The sequence below is a fragment of the Cheilinus undulatus genome, linkage group 13 (assembly GCF_018320785.1).
Source record: "Cheilinus undulatus linkage group 13, ASM1832078v1, whole genome shotgun sequence".
Classification (NCBI taxonomy): domain Eukaryota; kingdom Metazoa; phylum Chordata; class Actinopteri; order Labriformes; family Labridae; genus Cheilinus; species Cheilinus undulatus.
The window spans coordinates 27,796,367-27,809,148 of record NC_054877.1 but is presented as its reverse complement, the minus strand read 5'-3'; the positions used below and the strand labels follow the sequence as shown (position 1 = coordinate 27,809,148).

At 37.9% G+C, this 12,782-nt stretch overlaps 1 protein-coding gene across 1 annotated transcript in view; it reads right to left on the bottom strand.

Moving 5' to 3' along the window:
* Window positions 1–5,163, bottom strand: part of mbnl1 (muscleblind-like splicing regulator 1) — a 64,941-nt gene extending 59,778 nt beyond the window's left edge. Inside the window, exon 1 of the mRNA XM_041802716.1 lies at window positions 5,025–5,163. The gene's annotated coding sequence lies outside the window, so the exon portion shown is untranslated. The remainder of the gene's footprint in view (window positions 1–5,024) is intronic.
* Between the last annotated feature and the right edge of the window lie 7,619 nt (window positions 5,164–12,782).

Sequence of the window (12,782 nt, the reverse complement as noted above, 5' to 3'; positions counted from 1 at the left end):
GAGAGAGAGGGAAGAAACCTGGGGAAAGCACAGCAAATAGATAAAGTCAGAGAAAAGCATTATAACAAGTCAGGTTAAAGCAAGGGAATGCAATCCAAAGCGATTTTTAAGCCCAGTTCAGACCAAAGATTCACAACAAGTCGTGCTGAAACACTCAACAACTTACAACTGGCCGCTCTGTGATATTCTTAAAGATCACACCGTAGAAACTGAAGGAGACGATGCACCGTTTTCACAGCAACGACTCTCACAGTCACTAAATTTAAAGTGATTTATCTTTACTGCACAATAAATCTGTCTCTGCAACAGGGACAGTGCTTCAAGTTCACTGTTTCATGCATTTTTTCATCTTAAAATGCTCAACATTTATATTCAGGTGAATGACAGTGATTCATCACTAAATCCTCCTAGTCACCACCACTGCAGCGTGGCAGCACAATTTCAAGACACATATGAACATACAGTAAAAAGTTTTGCTAGCTCAGCTCTGTTGAAATGAAGCTATCTGCTGGGAATAATTATTTTTTCCAAGGACAAATCAAGCTTCGACAGCTCTTACAGCCTTGAATTGCTCATGTCCCAGCTCATATAGCGCCGTACATCCTGCTTATGTGCAGGGCTCAGGAGGCAGAGGAGGGATTATAGGCTGAGATTTCTGTGTGAAAAGTCATTTACACAAACAGCTACAACCAGCTAACATTATATTAGGTATCCTCTCATCAGGTATAAGAAAAGAAGAAGAAATAGCTGCATTAAAGCAGTTTACATGGCAACATCATCAATCAATGGAAGTGAACAATTGAAGACATAAAAGAAATGGGAAGAATCACCTACAGGCTGAGAAACGGAGAGGATGAAATCATAAAGAACTGGAGTAAAAGAAACAGATGGAATGGACTGAAGAATGTAATTAAATCAATTTAAATCTAAAAAGTACGTGCCCCCCCATGTGCTTTTCTGTTTCCTTAACTTCTCACTCTTTTTCATTATAACTTTCTAATTTTCTCCCTTTTTGTCTTAAATTGTTTTAAAAAGTGCATAAATGCAGCAGAATGAAAGAAAATATCACTGTAACTTGATAAATGTGTGCTAAAGTGTGCAATAAAGATTTTAAGTAAAAAAAAAAAAAAAAAAAAAAAAAAAAAAAAGAAACAAGAAAAAGACAGATGTAATCATTTCCAAAATTCCCGGCATGAATATGAATACTCTACTTTTAACGGATGTTTGTTGATGTTTGTGTAGCCTTTCTATTTCCTATTTCACATTTTTCTGCTTGCAAGCTCTTGCAACAAGCTGTCTGCAGTTTGACAGGTTGAATCACAGGGAACATCATCAAAGTTTAGACAACTGCAACCATCGCCAGTGATGTTCTCAGAATGCAACACTAATATGTCCAATTTTACAAAAACCTTAAATATTTGATTATTTTGTATGTTTCTCCATCTTAAGTATTTTTCATCAGACAGAACAATAAATCGTTCTACATTACAAACAACATATTATTAGACAAACTAAACTAGGGCTGGGTGATTTTGAAAAAATATCTGATAGCGAGTGTTTTGACTCATATTACAAATTTGATATGAATTGTTGTATTAAAGGAAATGAACTCATTTGGTTAAGAAAAATATCCACTAAAACAAGAGGAGGATTTTTTGTAAACTATTAAAAAAAAGTCACACGTGAATGCTTTCATTATGTGTAGATCATAACAACTCCAACAAAAAAAATTGAACTGGTATTTTGACCTCATTTCAGGTTAAAGAAATATTGCACCTTCTGCAATTTGAAAACTGAAGTAGGACATATTGCGATTTACTCAAATTTCTGTGAATTCCAAAGCTATAGTAAGAATCCTACATTCTGGGTATCGCAGAGTTTTCAAATATAAAACAACTTCAAAAAGATGTCAACCTTTGCAGCCTGGTTGTAGGTGAGCAACATACAATAAAAAGAGGGCAACCCAGACAACAATAAGACAACAGCTGCTGCTAACTCTCTAGTATTGTTGTTGACTCAAAGCTTCTGCCGTTACAACCCCTTACATCCCGGGAAAAGCCAGAGAGGCAGAAGGAGCCTCCAAGAATTTGATTTGGACCTGATGCTGCAATATCCGGTAGCCATGGAGATAGTGGCCTTGGCATCTGCAGGAATCTTTATAGATTTTGTGCTGTGTACTGGCGCCAAGTTTTCTGTCTGATCCTGCATATTGTCTGTGACTCATTTCATGTGATTATTGTTGAGGGTGAAGTGCATTCATAATGCTGCCTGTTTTGAATACTGAAAATAGACTTGCAATGTGTTTTTTATCTCAAAAGACATCCATTCCACACATTGCAGCTGAATCCAGTTCAGTGTGCACCTGCACTCATTGGCAGAGAAAAGTAGGAATCCTCCCTGTCTGTGGTGTATTTTCATGTAAAAATACAGTGCTGCTTCAAATGCCTCCTCTATGTAAACCAACTACAGCTGTCTTTCTCTTCCAGCCTCTTCCGTGTCTCTGTTCCTGTTTCTACTGCTGCACTGCTGTTCAATACAAAGCCTGTGATAAGTCATCTCTAATTTACACAGCAGGCCCTTAAACCCCAGGTGACAATCTGTGTTAGAGCCCCAGCTGTAGTGCTAACCTTTTACCTAGCCACTATTCTGGTGCAATGAGCCTGTGAACTCAGACAGGAAAAAAACATGAATGCTTCTGCCAAAAGCTTGAGTTCATAGTGGATTTTCTGAATTGATCAAATTTGGATGATCAATGCCATTAGTAGCTCCAACAGCAGAGATCATGTCTTGATCTATTTCCAGGCATCATTAGTTAGTGATGGAAGGAGATCTCTTTCGAGCATGGAAACAGCCCTTCCAGGGCACATGCAGTATACCTTTTAGATTAGCGGAACAATTTGTTTGACTGCTGATCAATGGAAGCAGCAGGTCACTCCATGGAGATTTCCTTGACCCATAACTAAGAAACATCGTGATTGATGTTTCACTGGCTCGATAGTAGACACATTAGCAACGCCTCTGAAGATCTGGGTTTTCTGCAAAACTCAGGCACTGACGTGGAATTTCCCCTCTTCTGCAGCAGCTGAGTTCATGCCAGTGCTTCTGCTTCTTTCTCTTTCTCTGCATTTTTTGAACCTCTCTGTTCTTCTCCACAAAATCTCTAATTCATTTGATTCCTTCTGTGTTTATGTCTTGAGTTTCATCACTTTCTCGCATTTACAACTGCATCTTAATCCCCTGAAATATTCCCCCAAATAACCACAACTACTTGTCTGTTTTTTCCCAACCCACAATCCCATATTCTCCTTCTCTAATTAGAGCCACAAATGTAGAGCCAAGCGTTGCAGTTACCAGATGGTTTGCTCATTCAGTGAAGTCACAAATTCTTTGAAAGTCTTATTTCATTGTTATTTAATAAATGCACAGCATGAGCCTTTTTCTGCTTTTCTAGTTAGCCTTTCTCAATCTGAGGTGAAATCAGCTATGCTTTTAACTTCCTGCTCTACATGTCTTGTATCTCACAGATAAGAGGATGTTGTGACCATTGCTCTCTCTGAGATCAATGAGGCTGCAGAATGCTCTGAGTATGAGCAAAGAGCAACAAGAATCAACACAGTGGGGTTGAGCCAACTATGAACACACACTAAAGTCAACCAACTGAAAACAGGAAGAGGCGTGTGTGGTGTATTTAAAAGGGGAATACCACTAATTTCACACATCAAGATAAGTGAACAACTCATTGAGACGTCTGCGCTGGTGAAAACAGATGTCTAAGAAAGTAACATGAATAATATTATTGAACCGTAAAGTGGTAACCGAGGGAATATTTTGTGTATTGTACTTGTAAAACATATCTTTGGAAACCTTTTTCAGATGGATGGGGGTATGAATTTGCAAACGAAGAGAGTAAAGATACTTTAGTCACTTTTCCCAAAAAACATTACGGGCTGAAATATCTGACCCCTCTGCCTCAATCAAACCATCAAATCCCAACCCTTCACCTTTGTCCACTCCAAGTTTCTCTCCCTCCTCCCTCGATGAACGCAACTTTCCATCTCGAGCTTCCCTATCATCTCAGCGCTCTGCTATTTCCCAGCCCTCTGTAAATGACACTGGCTGGCTGATGTGAACTCTCACTCCACTGAGGAAATGTCCCAGAGCTTTGTGTGCCAAGCTCTGACGGCTCATCTATCACTAAGGCCGCAAATACACATTATGCTCCCATTACAGACCATCACAGCAACAACTGCAATAGTACACAGCCCTCAAGAAGGGCCTGTTATGGGAAGCTGCATTTAATGTGTTCTGTTTCATTTTAACTTGATCTGAGGTTAATCAAGGTAAAATTTTAGTCAAAACACCTATTTAGATGAATTACATAATGTTACTTATGACCAATGTAACTAAAATGTCAGTGTTAGTGGGAAAGTTGTGAATGTGTTACACTGACTAATATACTGCTTTTTAAGTCTGATTGAGCGGGACTGTTCCCCTGCTGCATACTTTGTGGTTTTCATTTAACTTCTTTCCACTTCAACGCAGAGAGGGGAAGCAGGTGCAATTCAAGCTGTCAGCTTTGAAATATAGAGAAAGGAAATAGCACACTGTCTTGTCCCCATCTGACATTGTTGTGTGTGTGCACTTGTGCATGCACCTCCAAGCTTGAAGCTTATCTTGAAGATAAAATGCAAAAGAAATGGAAACACCCTCACAAAGAGGCCTTTCACTTTAACTTTAAGCAATACGTACGTCTATCTTTAGCCTACAGATACATCCTACGAATGTTACACACATTTCATTTCATCCAAAATTTCTTAGAAACTTTTACAGTACGAAGAAACAAAGTGATTTTGAAAATGAAACTGCAAATGATATGTATCATCAAGCTGAGAAACTTTCCAAAAATACAATAAAACTTTTTTTTGTTGAAATAATTACCCTCTATTAAGTCGACTATAATATGTTACGACACAAATCATGAGAAAAAGAAAAGTTACTCCTGAGAGAATAGCCAGTGAGCTTACCTGTGTGTCTGTCTAACGCTGACGTGCCACTGGGATGGACCAAGCCGTTTCAATACAGGTCACACTGACGCAATGCATTATGGGATGAACCAACATGTTCATTTCTCTCTTTCTCTACTTCACTCACTCTCATCCCTCTCACTCTCATAATAGCACCTTCTGCATGGCAACGGCCATACCACAAATGTGGTCAGGTTTACAGCGAACCATCACTGCGCAACATCAAGTCTCCATGACAACCACTCCTTATCTCATTTGCATCTCCTGCTTGCATTATCTACTGATGCCAAATATGGTCACCTTGTTACCTTCCCCGCCTCTTTCTGCATCGCCTTCTCATAACTTCCTCTTTCCCTCCATTTTCACAACTGTGTGTTCGCGCTTTATGTCTGATGTATACGCACGCACACCAGCAAGCTCACAGCCTTTGAGTGTGTGAAAAGAGGAAGTGCCTATGACATTAGACCAGTTTGCAGTGGAGAGATAAGCAGTGAAACTGTTTTTAAAATCGGGAAGTGTGGTGTTGTTGAAAACTTAAAAAGAAAGGGGACTGCAGTGTTTTATCACAATCTCCCCCATAGCAGGTACATCATCACAGTATTTCACTTATCCCCTCAATTTTTTCTCCTCTGAGGTTGGTGCAAGCATTTACCCTGCTCTTCTTTGTCCACCAAGGAGTTTGTCTATCAAGCCATCACTGGAATGTTGAACCAGGCCCCTGGAGTCCACACACAGCAACACTCAGCAGCACTCAGCACCTGTCTCCCTCTGCCAGCACAGAGAAAGAGAAACGGTCAATCACACTGGACAGCAAGGAAAGGAGAAAGAGCAGAGGGGAGTGGGGGGCGGGCAGGCCTTTCAGCAGAAAAACAAACAGAGTTAGCAGGTTGCATGTGATGATGTGTAAAAGATCTCATGAAAATTCTTGATGTACTTTACATTTATCTAAATCTAAATGTGTCTATATGCATCTCTCTCTTTTGTACACTGACTGTGAAAATTAGGGAAAAACAAAAGTTGGCTGGTTGCTGATACCTTTGTTTTTTCACTGCTTTGGTGTAACACATCCATTAGGCTGACATTTTCTCTTGTGCTTTACTATAAAAACAGATCTGTTTGCTACACGGGTGATTCCTCCTGCCTATTACAAAATCTTATTGGATTTAGCTGTTAGGTGTGCTGGATGCCAGCACACCTAACAGCTAGCTCAACAGATAAACAATTGCTACTGAAACCTTTTCATACCACATAATTTACAAACAACAGTAAGTGTAAATAATCTTGAGGATGCATGATATTGTAAACATTATATCAGTACTGGCAGATGTTAGCCGACAAAATTAAAAACAGGTATTGACAGATATTTAAAAAAGAACCCCATAAGAACCCTGAATATTTTGAATGAAGGCCTAAGCATAAAGTAACTAGCACTACTACTTACTTGGTGACACCTGGTGATTTTCACAATAAAAAAGATTTATATATAGCTACATATACGTATGTTTATTCATAATTGTTCTAGCTTGTTTTGCTGCAGTGTAAAATTCTACTCTTTGCATATCTAAAGCTGTTTTTGTCTATTTTTGTACTCACTTAAACTAAGAACAAATGCCTTTGAAGACCTGCTTTTATTTTAAAAGGAAAACAGCACAAAAAAAAAAAACTTTGGAGAGACTGAAGATAATGAAATTGACTTGGAAAAAATGAACTTGTTATGGATTAAAGATGACAATAAGGGAACAACAAATAGAAAACATTTGTTAATACGAGATGCAAATGACTTCTGACTATTCCACTGAGCTCTCTGAGGTTTTTTTTTTTAAGTGAAATGAGACATTAAGACACTGTAGTGTATTTATTTACATTAGGAGACGTTGCAGTGGTTTCATTAGAGTGTGCAGAAAGGGACAACAAAGCATGCTTTTGATATGATTTAAAAAATAATGCACCCATTACTAATTTTAAAAGTACGGTTTCCAAGCTTCTGGTGTCTTTTACATTAACAGTTCACTAAAGTTACAAAAAATTGTAATTCATCAGCACTCTGAAAAGGATTTCACAACAAAACTAGACGATAAGTAATCAGAAATACTAGCTTATAGTTGCAAGGAATTTGACAAATGAATTTGATGGGAATAATTCATTATTGTTTCACTTGCTGAAAGTTAAGACATTTTTATCTGCTGTCATAAGGTGACATGTTTGTACCAGTAAGCAGTGGTTCATAACTTAGGAGTCAACATAGAATTAATGACTGCAAAGCTCTTGTAAATGACAGAAAAAGGTGTTTTCTCTAATTTGTACTTTTAATGGACAGTGGAAGACCATCAGGCCTCTTGAAATACAACCAATCAGCAAAGCAAAGCTTTTATCGTTAGTTGATTGGCTAATAACCCAAACCTTTGGGGCTAACTACTCTACAGCAATACGGCTGATTTCTTCATGCAATAATCAGCACAGCTCATTGTGTTTTGAGTTGACAAGAATGCTACTGTCCATGCTATCAATCTCATGGACATTTGTTGAGAAAAAAATACTGAGAGCTACGATCTCCTTCTCATTATTTGGGCTTCTTTTCATTAAACTCAGAAAATCATCAAGAGATGCAACCTCTCGTCTAAAGCATTCTAGGTGTATCATCTACCCATCTGACACTTTAGCTTACCCCAGCACCATCTGGAGAAGCTCTGAAGAAGCTTCACAGGCCCTGAGCAGCAGCCAGCCTCCCCTCCTCTAGGCTGCAGGACTGCTGGGACTTGGGGGAATGGAAGTCAATGAAACCAGGCCTAATTTAGCCTGTGCTGTTCCATGGGCTGCCAGGAATCAGAGTGAGACTCCTTCCCTTTTTAGGGCTCTCTGGACTCTGCAGTCTGCAAGTGGCACTGCCTCATTCCTAGCCACGCCAAAGTGCAGGAGAAAGACAAAGAGGTAGCAAATTGTTGAATGAAAATGTCATATTAATTATTATCTAGGTGTAAAAGTCATAACCTGGTATGCTGGAAGCTGTGTAAACATTTTGAAAAGCCGTGAGTTATGGACATTACTTCACTGTAAGTTTATTGAAGTGCCACTTTGGACACTTTTACAATCATCTTATCTTTACACCACTTTCAATAGATATATGCACAGCCTGGACCCATAAAAGACTGAGACACACTGCGCACTATCAAAGCAACTTGCTATAAAATAACAACAGTGATTAGGCATGAAAAGAGTAGCATGAGAGTCTACACTTAAACTATGCACTTAGCTCAGCGCGGACATTCTGTCATGTCATCTTTCATAACAACGTCTGATCTGAAACAAGATGCAGGCAGCCTTGAGGAGTATCTATTTTCCATCAGACCTAGAAAGAGAGCACGGACTCATCTTCTTATGATACAAGAGAGGTAGCACTTTATCTTAGTGTTTAAGGTTTCCATAATGTTTGTATGAATCCTATAACTTCAAAACATGACTCCTGTAAACTGAGTTACCGTCACATTAAATGATTTCCAAAAAAACCCCTGGCAAAATAAAAAAACTGCTTGATGGGAGCTTTCTTTTAAAATGAGTAAAAGTAATGGGAGGAAGGGTGAGGCAGCTTCTTTCATTAAAAATGATACACTTGAGCATTTATTAAGCATGGCAGCCTCAGTATCTTAAATAATTGGATTAGATGAGGATTACTTATTGAGCGTCTGCTCCCTTCCCATCTTTGTGTTTTCTACTTATGAGATAACACTGGGTTTTCGAGGTATCCAACATGTGAGATAACACATGTATTATTACAATGACAGTGATCAAATAAGTCATGGTATGAAATACACAATAGGATTATCAGTGGTTGAGAGATGAAGTCTCCTTTTTACTTCCTACCTTCTATGGGGAGCAAATTCATGACTGCAGTTTTACTGCAAGAGTTTTCTATAACCCCCGCAAAGACCAATTCACACTGACATAATCCCATTAGCCTATTCAAGGTCCCTGTCCGACCACCCTGCATAATGAGCAGAGGAAAGCTAGCAGGGCAATATCCATTAGAAACTGTTTTTCAAGAGAATTATTCATGCCTCATAAGTCATGGTCAATATTAATTCAATTAATAACCTCCTGCAGGAATAGTATATAAGAATTTGAAAGGAAATGAAGCATTTTAGTAGGTCTTGGCTTTATGACTTTCTATTAAGACAACTGTTAAGATGGTTGTTGCAGTGTTGCATAGTTGTTTATCCTCCTGTTCCCATATCAGGCTGTAGCCCATTAATAGAGCACTTCACTGGAAATCTTTGCAGCTTCTTGGAAAACCGTCTACCATGTGACATCATTTGCGTGAAAAATAAGCTCAGTAACTGTCATCACCCCAGCATTCGATTAGATAAGGAGCTTCATAACTAGAGGCTATTAGGCGACAAGTGACATCAATAAAACGTTAAATTACAGTCTTCTGACGGTATTTAAGTTGAGCTTGGCTGGCCATTGCACTCAGATAACACAGTCATCCAGTGTCGCAGAAGTGATTTCATGACAACAAATTAGGAACCAGAGTGGATTGCTGTCTACATCAACAGCTCTGATTATTATTCATTATTAAACAATTATTGTTTGAAGTGAAATACAAACGAGACACTAATTTTATTCTAAGAAAAAATTAAATGCATGCCTGGGCTTCATTTCCTCCTTTCCATGTTTATTTGATGTATGTAAAACGCCAAGTACTTTCTTATTCAGTTATTTTATTAGTATTATTTTATTTGTTTTAATTAACTATGGTAAATAATCTTAATCCTTTATTAACCAAAAGACACTGCCATGTAAAAAATACACATAATGATGCATTTAATGGTGTAATAACAGGTAACAGTAATCACTTTTATTTGCTACTCAAGTGTTTACTTTTATTGAGATGAAAAAAACTACATTTGTGCTTAAGGAAGACATTACTGGATAGGTTAGTTTTAATTTAAGTCTGTTTCTAAACAACAGAGGTGGAAAGTAACTAATTACAGTTTTTTAGAGGTACTTATACTTTTTTAGTACATTTTGAAATCAGTACTTTTACTTCAACTTAACCAGAGTAACTGTACTTTTACTTGAGTGCAATACTCTTGTACCCCCCCCCCCCCCCCACCTCTATTAATTAGCTACACAGTAGCACATGAGAGATGATTCCACGTCACATCCCAAAACAGCTGTTGTATTTCACTTCATTATAAAGGTGTGACTTTACCTGAAAAAAACTTCAGGTAAAGTCTAAATGGAAAGCCTTATTTTCTACTTCAACTGCCCAAAAAGTAGTTATGCCTCTATTAAGAAGTACCTGATATAAAGGTTTGCACTGCAGTTAGAGCTAAAAAGGTTAACAGCATACTGTTAGGTTTGAATAGATTAAAAAAAACAAGGTATAATTGCCCATTTCAGGATAGTTATAATACTCTTTTAATTCTCTTCTAATTTTGATTTTAAAGCATTTTAAAGCCTAAATTCCCTTAATGCTCCTTAATTCATGCATCATGTTATGTCACCCAAATATATAGGCCTGGCCTAAAGGAAAGAACAGTCGATGTTTAATCAGTGGAATATTGTGTTGGTTATAAGATGGTATAATCTATTGCTTTACATAAGATTAAGAACTTAAAAAATGGATGTATGTCAAATTGCAAATGCAACATTGGAAAAAAAATCACAACGAGATTATTTTACCACATCACTCTGCCCTGGTAGCTACTCGGTACTTAATGTAGACTTTAAATTAAAACGGTTTTACTTTTACTTGAGTAGATTTACAGACCAGTACTTTTACATAATTACATTTTAACCTGAGTAACTGTATATTTACTTGAATGCAATAATCATTAACTTTTTACACCTCTACTGAAAAATAATTTGCTGCCCATTGAATTTTTTAACCATTTTGGATGCAATCTGAAGTGCCTCCACTGTACTTTCAGTGAGATATATTGTTATAAACCAGAAATAAAATATGAAATGATCCAGTGTTCAGTAATGCCTCACGAAGCCGAGGGGCACATAAAGAAAAAGGTTTGAGCATCACACCTAGATTTATATCAAGAACATATTCTATACCATTCACGACCCCTCACTTAGTATCATAGCAACAAGTGAACTCAACATGGTACCTATTGTAATTCTGAAACTAGCTAAGCCATGCGCCAGACATAATTATATCTCTCCTCAGCCAATCAAACATGACTGAGCCATAAATAACAGACTGCTCCCCTACAGAGCAGCAGTCTGTGCCCAAAAGTCAACAAACACTTTCTCCAGTAGCGGCTCTTGCTCACTACTGGATTCGTCTCTGCTCAGTGGAAAACAAACAGAGGGGCAAGAGCCCTATAGGTTTAGAAAAAAGAGTCAGAGAGATAGAAAGAGTCGGGAGGAAAAGAAAAACAAATGTAGCCTATGATTACTGAGTCATAATGAAGGCTCTTGGATGGGACTGTGGCTATGAGCTATGTCATTAAAGACAGTGCCGAGTGGCTGGAAAACCTAGGCCTCTATTTGAAACACTGGCATGCTGGAAGACAAGGGCGCACACAGTAGCAGCATGGGATTCATAAAGGCCTTCAAAAAGCCTCTTCTAAGTTATAACAAAATTTCACAAATATTCCCCCTATAATCTCAATGGCAGATGCTCTCTTTTAAGATCCACTTTCAAAGCCTATTGCACTGCTTGTGTTTCTGCCAGCCAGCTACCACAGCACTCTGTGGAACAGCTTAGTCTCCAGGGCCTTATATTTAGATTTTATGACCAATATTGAATTCTGACCCAAGATATTTCCACCAGGGTGATTTAAGGTGTCACCTCAATAAGGCAACGAGTTATTACGACTGGATCACAACATGTCGCATTGCTTGAAGAAGACTTGTTACCTCTGGGTGTTGACAGATGGGATTGGAATATATCAGCACATAGGACCTTAGTAGCATGTCACAAAGTAACACAGCACTTAATTTACTTAAGGGATTTAAGAATTGCTCGAACCTCTAAATGTCATATTATCATTGTCACACTAATGATCACTCATAAGGACAAAAAAAAAGACTAATCACTTTCTAAAAGCTCAGTTAAGGAGTCTTTTTAACTTGATACTAGGCTTTTTGAAACACTGGGTTTTCGAGGTATCCAACCTTATCAACAGAGATGCCAGTTTATCAAAGTCATGTCTGAAATGTAAACAGAACTGACAGAGGTACCATAAGACATCCTTGGAATATATCAGATAATAAAAGCATCTGTGTCCTATTTTGCCCTATGCTAGAGGTTTTAGTGAACACCTCTCAAATGGGAAGGTGACACTTTCTAGACTTCAGTGTGACATATCCCACAAGTCATAAAATTTTCCCTGTTTATTAAAGATAGAGCTTACATAGGTGCTTGATGGAGATTAGGTCAGTATTGGCCCTCAGTCTGTCGTGTTGAATGTCCCAGTGAGGAAGTTAACATTAACATCCTCTCTGGGCTATTCCACTTTTTTGAGAAAGCAAATGTGCCAAATACTTTTCATTTTTTTCCTCATTTTATTTCATGGATGGGGTCTTATTGAGAAGGTTATTTTGTTTTTTAAGCCTTGGCCTTTACTGTAATTCTTATGTTTGTATGACTGAAAGGTCATATATTTAAAGTTTTGATATCACACAAATAATTTTCTGCCCATGATTACAATTCAAAAAACAAAAGTAATCATAACATCAATACATAATCTGTCACATTTGGTACATATAGTATCCATTTAATCTCCAAATGCAATCCTGGAT